This window comes from Triticum dicoccoides, chromosome 2B (assembly GCF_002162155.2).
Source record: "Triticum dicoccoides isolate Atlit2015 ecotype Zavitan chromosome 2B, WEW_v2.0, whole genome shotgun sequence".
NCBI lineage: Eukaryota > Viridiplantae > Streptophyta > Magnoliopsida > Poales > Poaceae > Triticum > Triticum dicoccoides.
The window spans coordinates 363363430-363374392 of record NC_041383.1 but is presented as its reverse complement, the minus strand read 5'-3'; positions in this window follow the sequence as shown (position 1 = coordinate 363374392).

Genomic DNA, 10963 nt, shown 5'->3' with positions numbered 1-10963 from the left:
ATGTCTTCGGAGGTATCGAGTGCTTACTTGAGAGGCTGGATACACAACATTGAGGCCGGTGTCTTCGGTCTCCATAGGCCAGCTGCTCTTCTGCGCCTTGAAAAGCAGTTTCCACATTCCCTCGCGCGTGGTGCCGAGGAAGTGCTGTAGCGTCCGCGGATCCTCCGGCTTGAATTCCCACATGGGGGAAGTTCGGCGCTGGCAGGGAGAATGCGGCGGAAGAGCATGATCTGAACCACATTGGTTATATCAACATTCTTCCCCAGCCGTTGGTGATGTGCGTCTGTAGCGCCAGCACCTACGTCTGGGACCCCCAGTCGAGGCCTTTCGTGTTCCAGGACGTGAGTGTAGGACCTTGAAGTATGTCTAGAGGGGGGGGGGTGATTAGACTACTTGACCAATTAAAAACTTAACCTTTTCCCAATTTTAGACTTTGGCAGATTTTAGCTATCTTTGGACAAGTCAAGAAATCTTCACACAATTCTAGCAAGCATGCAAAGAGTATATGAGCAGGAAAGTAAAGCATGCAACTTGCAAGAATATAAAGGGAAGGGTTTGGAGGATTCAAACGCAATTGGAGACACAGATGTTTTTGTCGTGGTTCCAATAGGTGGTGCTATCGTACATCCACGTTGATGGAGACTTCAACCCACGAAGGGTAACGGTTGCGCGAGTCCACGGAGGGCTCCACCCATGAAGGGTCCACGAAGAAGCACCCTTGTCTATCCCACCATGGCCGTCGCCCATGAAGGACTTGCCTCACTAGCGGTTGATCTTCACGAAGTAGGCGATCTCCTTGCCCTTACAAACTCCTTGGTTCAACTCCACAATCTTGTCAGAGGCTCCCACGTAACACCTAGCCAATCTAGGAGACACCACTCTCCAAGAAGTAACAAATGGTGCGTTGATGATGAACTCCTTGCTCTTGTGCTTCAAATGATAGTCTCCCCAACACTCAACTCTCTCTCATAGGATTTGGATCTGGTGGAAAGAAGATTTGAGTGGAAAGCAACTTGGGGATGGCTAGAGATCAAGATTCATATGGTAGGAATGGAATATCTTGGCCTCAACACATGAGTAGGTGGTTCTCTCTCAGAAAATGTATGCTGGAAGTGTAGGTTTGTTCTGATGGCTCTCTCCACGAATGAAGAGGAGGTGGAGGGGTATATATAGCCTCCACACAAAATCTAACCGTTACACACAATTTACCAAACTCGGTGGGACCGAATCAACAAAGTTGGTCGGACCGATTTAGCAAATCTAGTGACCGTTAGGATTTTTGGTGGGACCGACATGCAACTCGGTTGGACCGATATGGTTAGGGTTAGGGCATAACGTAATCTCGGTGAGACCGATTACACAAACTCGGTGAGACCGATTTTGGTAATTAGCTAACCAGCGAGTTGGTCAGGTAAACTGGGTGGGACCGATTCACTCTTTTTGGTGAGACCGAAATGTTATGAAAGGGAAACAGAGAGTTTACATTGCAATCTCGGTGGACCGATCGCTCACTTCAGTTAGACCGAAATGTTACGAAGGGAAACAGAGCGATTACAATCCCATCTCGGTGAGACCGAGATCCCTATCGGTGAGACCGATTTGCCTAGGGTTTGTGGCAGTGGCTATGACATTTGAACTCGGTGGCGCCGGATAGAAAGAATCGGTATGGCCGAGTTTGACTTTGGGTTTAGGTCATATGTGGATGTGAGAAAGTAGTTGAGGGTTTTTGGAGCATATCACTAAGCACTTGAAGCAAGAGGCTCATTAAGCAACACCTCATCCCTCCTTGATAGTATTGGCTTTTCCTATAGACTCAATGTGATCTTGGATCACTAAAATGTAAAATGTAGAGTCTTGAGCTTTTGAGCTTGAGCCAATCCTTTGTCCTTGATATTTTGAGGGATCCACTTTCATCATCCATGCCATGCCATTCATTGAGTTTTCCTGAAATATTTGTCTTGGAATAGCATTAGCTCAATGAGCTATATGTTGTTATGAATTACCAAAACCACCTAGGGATAGTTGCACTTTCAATCTCCCCCTTTTTGGTAATTGATGACAACATATAGATCAAAGCTTCGACAAATGATAATAAGATTGAAAAACATCATCGCTTTGAGAAGTATGTGATAAGCAAGAGCTCCCCCTAAATTTGTGCATAGTTTAAGATTTGCTTTGGATTGCAAATGCACAAGGAATTAGGCTCATGGGTTACTCTTACATGTGACATACATCTTGGTGGAGCGCTCAAAATAATAAAGATTGAATACATGCACTCATCACCAAGCAAAGTGAATGATCATAAGAGGATAAGTAAGATAATGTCACCCAACAAGCATAAATGTAGCATATGATCAAACACATGATCATCAAGTATCACACAGACATAGAGTATCTCAAACAAGCAAATAAAGTTTAACCACCAAAGCAAGAGAGAACAAAAAGCAACACTCTCTCTCGAAGCCTATGATCTATACATTTTTCTCTCCCTTTGGCAACAAGTTACCAAAAAGTTCATAGAAAATGCATAGCACTAGATCGACTCTCAGGCTTGATCTTCAGGTGGTGGTGTAGAGATGGCTCCTTGGACGAAGACTTCAGTTGATGTGGATGGAGCTGGAGGTGTGGGTGCTCAAGCTGGTTGCACTGGAGCTGTAGGAGCTGTAGCTGGTGCAGATGAAGTGGCTCTGGTGTCTGTCACTGGCATTGCAGCTGATCTATGAGCTCTAGGCACTCTGGAAAATGCATCAGTGGTTGTCTTGCCCTTCCTCTCCTCCATGTCATCCTGAAGCTGCTCAACAACAAACTGGATCTCAGTTACCTTCACATCCAAGTTATAGAACTTCTGCTCCATGATCCTCTCCAGGCTCTCCTGGTTTTGAGTCAAGGTGACTAGCCCTTTCTCAATCCTCAGAGTGGATGCAATCAAGTAGCCTAGTTGATCCTGTTTGCTCTTCAGAAAGTACTGAGATGACTCTTCCATTGTTGGCATCTTGGTAGCCTTCTCTGTCCTTGCCTTCTCCTTCTTGGCTTGAGCATGCACAGAAGATGGCTCATCTTCATTCATAACCACTTGGTTATCCTCAAAGTCTGGATAGATGGAAAAATGTTCCTTGTCCAGCAAGTATGTGTCTGTGCCCATCTTGGAGTTTATCAGCTCCTGGATCTGTGGGGCATACCCACAACTTCTTTTCTGGTCAGCTGCTGTCCTCTTGATAGTCTCAACAATGAGGCTCATGACCTTGAATTTCTGTGGCACATCAAATAAGTGTAGCAAGTTTATTGCATGGTCTCTGATCATGTTGTGTTCACCTGACTTGGGCAAGAGAGTGTGCCTGAGGATCCAGTTGATGGTTGGTAGTCCTGATAGAAGATAGTGTACAGATCCAAACTTATGTGTCTCAACTGCAGCATCTGGGATCTCTCTGTACATATGTGCCATAGTGTTGTGATACATCTTCTTCTTGGCATAGACATCCAAGTCATCTTCCTTCTCCTTAGGTGCATTGATCAGATTTGCCCATTCCTCAATAGTTGATTGGTACCTTGTACCTTCAGACATCCAGACTATCCTGCCATCTGGATAGAAATGTGATGTGGAGTAGAATTGCATAATGAGCTCATCATTCCACTTTGTGAGCTTCTGCCCAACAAAGTCTGCAACTCCACAAGCACTGAAACTGTCATACACTCCAGGATAGTGTTCCTCATTTTCCTTCATGTAGGTCCAGTCCACCCACCTCATGTCACAAACTATAGGCTTCTTGTCCAACAATATTGTCTCATAGAAATTGTGCTGTTCCTTAGTATGGAACCTATAGTCAACAGCAGTCCTTCTCCTGATAGCATAGGGATCAAACAACCTCCACTGTCTGAGTCATGCATCCTTCCTCAGCTTCATGTTCTCAACCACAGGATGAGTATCATTGTGGTTTGGAATCTTTGGCTTCAACTTTCTCAGAACATGCTCTTCATCATCTTCTTCTTCAGCAGCAGTTTCAGGCACTGGGGCCTTGTTCTTCTTAGTAGCAGATATGTTTCTAGTATTCCACTTTGGTGCAGTCTTTGGTTTGGAGGCAGCTTTGGGTGCTTCTTTGGGCTCTGATGATGCAACCCCTAACCTAATAGCATCACCCATAAGCTTCTGAGCCTTGGGTGCTGGTGCAACAACCTCTTCTTCCTCTTCCTCAGAGTCTCTCCTCATAGAATGATGCCAAGAACTTTGGCAGTAGTGGTTCTGACTCTCTTCTTCTTTTTGTCTTGACCAGCAGCATCATCTTCTGACTCAATAGTAAACTTCATGGTTTCTCCACTGGCAACCTTCCTGGGTTTGGAAGTGGGTATCCTTCTTGCAGGTGCCTTTTTCTGCACTACTGGCTTAGTGGTTGCAGCTGATCCATATTCTTTCTTGACCACCTTCTTCTTGGAAGTGGCCTCATCCTCTACTGCCACATAGTCTTCATCCTCAGATTCTGAGGTTTTCTTCTTTCTGGTTCTGGTGGCAGCTTTGGGTAAGTTGCTTGGGGTGCTCCTGCTGTCATCATCTGAGGTACTAGAGGGACTAGTGCCCTCACTCATCTGAACCTGCTCCTCTTCCCTGTTCTGGCTGTCACTTTGATCAGACATGTTGCAAACACTGACTGCTGACCCTGTGAATAGATGTAGATGAGATAGAGCGGATGAGCATCACAAAATACAGAGGTTTTTGCAAAAGAATGATTCAAAAACTTAGTTTTAGTTTTCCACAGAAAGCATTTTGGATCAACCGATTTGCAAACTCGGTGATACCGAAGCAGCTTTTGGAACCTAAACTAGTGAACTCGGTCAGACCGAGTCACAGTTTGGTGGCACCGAGACTGCTAGGGTTTCACAAAGTCCTGAACTCGGTCACGCCGATTTGCAATTCTCGATCAAACCGAGAATCACTTGTGCAATGGCCTTAGCCGAATCGGTGGAACCGAGTTCTGCAACTCGGTGGGTCCGAGATGGTTTCCGCGGAAACCTAACCCTAAATTTTCAATTCATTACTAAACTATGGATTGTTCTGACTGGATAGAGTAGTTTCAATCGTGGCAAGAATGATGAACACAATGTGCTAGGAATCGGACGGGGATAGCGCTGTGATTGAGTCCATACCCTAGCTTGGCGATGAACTCGCTACGGCGGCAACAGCGGGGGTGAATTCCGTTGACGGTGGTGGAGACCAGCGACTGGAGGCGGTTGGCAACGAGGAGGCTGATCCGGAGACCCTGGAGGCAGAGCGAGCTATGCGCGGGCGAAGGGGTTTGGAGAAAGTTTCCAAATTTTTGCCTGTGAGTATATATAGCCCGACCCTGTCGGTGTGACCGAGTGGAACAACTCGGTGGCACCGAGATGCATAACTGTTGACAGTTACAACAACTCGGTGTGACCGAAAAGTTCAAATCCGTTGCATCGAGATTGAAAACCTAGATCGACTTAGTGATCTCGGTATGACCGAAATGGAAAAATCGGTTCGACCGAGACGCACAAAGAAGTTTTGGAAGTTTAAGTCTATGACGAATCGGGTACTCCGAGTGATCCTCACACAGAGTGGTTCGAATCTGACTTGATCAAATTTTGTGATGTAGCATGAATAGAGTTTGAGACAAGAAAAGCGTAGATAGCTAGATAAGGTTCTTAGGCATTCTTGTCCACCCACTTGGCAAAAGAAAAAGAAACCAATCAATCAAAGCAACAAGTGGATGTCCTCGAATGAGTAAAATATGCAACCAACATGCTCACACAATAAAATGGCAAATGAAATATGTGGCAAAGCATGCACAAACAATTCTAGCATCTATCAAACAGTTGGCGATGACTAGGTCATCTATATATGAGTATATTGACTTAGGAGTCAAATTTGAACATTTGATCATAGGTCATACTCATCGTTTAAGCTCAAGTGGGGTTACCACTTTTACATAATGCATTGATGTGTTCACACCATTAGAGTTGCTTTGACTCAATTCTTAGAGTTAAGCTCCCCCTAGATGTGAGATCCCCCCTTAGAGGAATAAACTAACCTTGGGTTTTGTCGATGAGGACTTCATGTAGGTGTTGAAGATGTGGATGCTCAATGTTGATGTAGATCATTTGGAGCAATCCCTTGGAGTGAGTTGCACTTTCAATACCTACACGGGTTAGTCCCACAAGGAACAAACAAGGATATCCATAGACATAGAGTGATGCACGCACAAGATGATATCTATGAAAGCATTAGGTTACCTTGTCCCTTATCTTACCAACAAGAGGGTTTATGACTCCTTAAACTAGTGCAAGATGTGGAAGTTGATTGGACTTGTTGTTGCCAAAATGATATGAGTGAAATATGTTGGCGGAGTCACCCTCAAGAACTCTCTAGTTCTTCTTCTTCGGGATCCACATCATCTTGATGGGAATCCTTGGAGTTGTAGTCATACTTGATGAAGTAGAACTTGATGTAGTCTTGAGAACCCACTTGAACCAAGGCATTAGGAGCTTCTTCAAATGCATCAATCTCGTCTTGAAGCTTGTCCTTGCCTTTTTGCTTGTGGTCTTGTGGTGGAAGATCATCTTGAGCTTGTGTCCCCTCGAGGGAAGTGGGATCATACTTCTCTTGTTGAGGAACAAACTTCGTCTTGGGATATTGATCTTCTTCCCACTCAACTCCATTGGCATTGAACTTTCGTTCAAAACCAACACCTTGGTTCTTCCGGTGCCTTCCTTGCTTGTGTACAATTTCCTCGAATTGCTTACTCCCGACAAGGCTCTTGTAAACACCTTTCTCTATAATTCCCTTCAATAAGCTATTTTCTTGCTCAAGTGTAACTTGGCTAAGAGAATCATTAGTGGAATCAAGAGAACAACTAGAAGCAACAACATTGGATTTAGCATGATTATTGTTACTACTAGAGGAAGAATCCTTCTTGTTCTTGTTAGTGGACTTGACTTGAAGCATGTAAGTATATAATAGTAAACGCTTGGAAATGTAAGAAGAACTTTTCTTACGGAGATCATCATTGATTGCCTTTAAGAACTCATGCTCTTGCTCAAGGTTGAGCTTTTCAAAGAGTAACTTCACATGAGTCCTTAAAAGTTCTCGATGATCTTCTAAGATAGTTTCATGAGCCAACTTAAGAGTGTTTAGTTCTTTAGTTAGAAGCTCAATCTTCTCCTTATCATTGTCATTCGTTTAATCTTGATTAGCATGATTAATTGACGTTTCATCATAGTATTCATCACTAGAGTTGTCAACAAGTAAATCATCATCACCTAGCAAGTCATCTTCATCACTATTGAAATCAACATACTCGGGGTGTGTTACCTTTGGGCCTTTAGCCATGAAGCATCTTCCAAGTCCTTCATTTGGTGAGTCAAATATGTCGTAGGAGTTGGTTGACACAAGTGCTAGACCGGCAACACCTTCATCTTGAGTATATTCGGAGTTGGAGTGATAGCTTCTCTCGGAGTGATTGTCGGAGTCGGAGCCGGATACCCATTCACCAACATGAGCTTGATGTCTTCGTTTTGTGTAGCTCCTTGATGACTTGTCCTACCTTTTCGAATCCTTGCTTCTCCGGAATGTTCTTAGTTCATAACGATCATCTCTACTCCTCCTCTCTCTTGGTGGTGATTCTTCTCTTCTACTTCTCCTCTTGGGTGATTCTTCTCTTCTTTTGTGGGGTGCCGTACACTCATTGGAATAGTGTCCGGGTCTCCCACAATTGTAGCAATTGCGTTCTCGACTAGAAGATCTTTTGTCATTGTAGGACCTTGACTTGGAGCTTCTTTCTTTGCTTCTACTCTTGTAGAACTTGCTAAAGTTCTTCACCATTAAGCTCAATTCTTCATTGAAGGTTTTTTTCTCACTTGATGATGTGGGGGCTTCACATGAGGCTTTGTAAGCACCACTTGACTTGTTGTGAAGTTCCTCATTATCCTTGAGTGACATCTCATGAGCAACAATTCTTCCAATGACTTCCGTTGGCTTGAGACCTTTGTAATTTGGCATCATTTGGATCAATGTGCACACGGTATCATATTTTCCGTCCAAAGCTCTTAGGATCTTCTTGATGATGAATTTGTCGGTCATCTCTTCACTTCCTAAGCCCGCAATCTCATTTGTGATAAGAGCAAGCCTAGAATACATTTCAGCTACACCTTCACCATCCTTCATTTTGAACTTGTCAAGTTAACTTTGGAGCACATCCAACTTGGATTCCTTGACGGAGTCGGTACCTTCATGCATTTCAATCAAAGTGTCCCAAATTTCCTTTGCATTCTCAAGACGGCTGATTTTGTTGAATTCTTCGGGGCACAATCCGTTGAAGAGGATATCACAAGCTTGAGCGTTGTATTGCAGCATCTTCAACACTTTCGCACTAGCTTCATGGTTTGGTTCTCTCCCATCAAAGAACTCACCTTGCAAGCCAATACACACAATAGCCCAAACGGCGGGGTTATGTCCAAGAATATGCATTTTCATCTTATGCCTCCAACTAGCAAAATTAGTACCATCAAAGTAAGGACCTCTACGGTGATAATTTCCCTTGCTAGATGCCATACTCTCCTAGGTTGTGAAACCAAGGCTACGACCACCAAAAGCTATGGAAATCAAAGCAAATGGAGACCAAAGCTCTGATACCACTTGTAGGATCAAAAGTACATCTAGAGGGGGGTGATTAGACTACTTGACCAAATAAAAACTTATCCTTTTCCCAATTTTAGTCTTTCGCAGATTTTAGCTATCTTAGCACAAGTCAAGCAATCTTAACACAATTCAAGCAAGCATGCAAAGAGTATATGGGCGGTGGAAAGTAAAGCATGCAACTTGCAAGAATGTAAAGGGAAGGGTTTGGAGAATTCAAATGCAATTTGGAGACACGGTGATTTTTGAGCCGTGGTTCCGATAGGTGGTGCTATCATACATCCACATTGATGGAGACTTCAACCCACGAAGGGTAACGGTTGCGCGAGTCCACGAAGGGTCCACGAAGAAGCAACCTTGTCTATCCCACCATGGCCGTCGCCCACGAAGGACTTGCCTCACTAGCGGTAGATCTTCACGAAGTAGGCGATCTCCTTGCCCTTACAAACTCCTTGGTTCAACTCCACAATTTTGTCGGAGGCTCCCAAGTGACACCTAGCCAATCTAGGAGACACAACTCTCCAAGAAGTAACAAATGGTGTGTTGATGATGAACTCCTTGCTCTTGTGCTTCAAATGATAGTCTCCCCAACACTCAACTCTCTCTCACAGGATTTGGATTTGGTGGAAAGAAGATTTGAGTGGAAAGCAACTTGGGGAAGGCTAGAGATCAAGATTCATATGGTAGGAATGGAATATCTTGGCCTCAACACATGAGTAGGTGGTTCATTCTCAGAAACAGCAAGTTGGAAGTGTAGGTTTGTTCTGATGGCTCTATTCGTGAATGAAGAGGAGGTGGAGGGGTATATATAGCCTCCACACAAAATCTAACCGTTACACACAACTTGCCAAACTCGGTGGGACCAAATTGGTAAACTCGGTCGGACCGATTTAGCAACTCTAGTGACCGTTAGGATTTTCACTGGGACCGACATGCAACTCGGTAGGACCGATATGGTTCGGGTTAGGGCATAACGTAATCTCGGTGAGACTGATTACACAAACTCAGTGAGACTGATTTTGGTAATAAGCTAACCAGAGAGTTGGTCAGGTAAACTCGATGGGACCGATTCGCTCATTTCGGTGGGACCGAAATGTTACAAAAAGGAAACAGGGAGTTTACATTGCAATCTCGGTGGGACCGATCGCTCATCTCGGTGGTACCGAAACGTTACAAAGGGAAACAGAGAGATTACAACCCCATCTCGGTGAGACTGAGATCCCTATCGGTGAGACCTATTTGCCTAGGGTTTGTGGCAGTGGCTATGACATCTGAACTCGGTGACGCCGGGTAGAAAGAATCGGTGGGGCCGAGTTTGACTTTTGGTTTAGGTCATATGTGGATATGAGAAAGTGGTTGAGGGTTTTGGAGCATATCACTAAGCATTGTGGAGCAAGAAACTCATTAAGCAACACTTCATCCCTCCTTGATAGTATTGGCTTTTCCTATAGACTCAGTGTGATCTTGGATCACTAAAATATAAAATGTAGAGTCTTCAGCTTTTGAACTTGAGCCAATCCTTTTATCCTTAGCATTTTGAGGGATCCACTTTTCTCATCCATGCCATGCCATTCATTGAGCTTTTCCTGAAATATTCATCTTGGAATGATGTTAGCTCAATGAGCTATATGTTGTTAGGAATTACCAAAACCACCTAGGGATAGTTGCACTTTCACCAGTCCCTGGACGAGAACACATCGGAGCCGGGGAAGACATGCTACAATAGTGGTAGATCTTGTGCCTAATTTCTAGCGGAAGTATTGGAGTAGCCCAGTGGCTGAGTTCCACTCCCCAATTGTTCCTCCGCCCAGGTTTCATTCCACCTGATGGAGTGAAAATATCCACAAATTTTTGCCTCTGCCTCTGACATGGGTGCCCATTGTCATCTACGCACACCACCTCCAAAACTTGCCAAAACTTTGTCCCTCGGTTTCTCTCTCATTTGCACACTCAACATTGCGTGGGCATTTTGAACATAGCATATCATTTTGATTGTGCATCATATGAAGATGTGTTATGCATGAATGTTGTTCAACATGATGTTAACTGCTGGTAGTTCCATTTTTGATCATGAATAAAACTTCCAACATGATGTTATCCGTATTTGAAAAGGGCGTGTTAATATAAATGATCTGCCTCTGAAACTTGTTGTTTCTTATCTGAAACTAAAACTTGTAGTTTCTTCTCTGAGAATCACATTGTCTGCACTTCTATATAAAACTACATTTTTTAGTCATGCCAATCTTTTCTCCTTGATGCACCACTAGGTGTAGCTTCATCATTTGAGGATTTGAGCATGTCCACAAACTTTGGGAT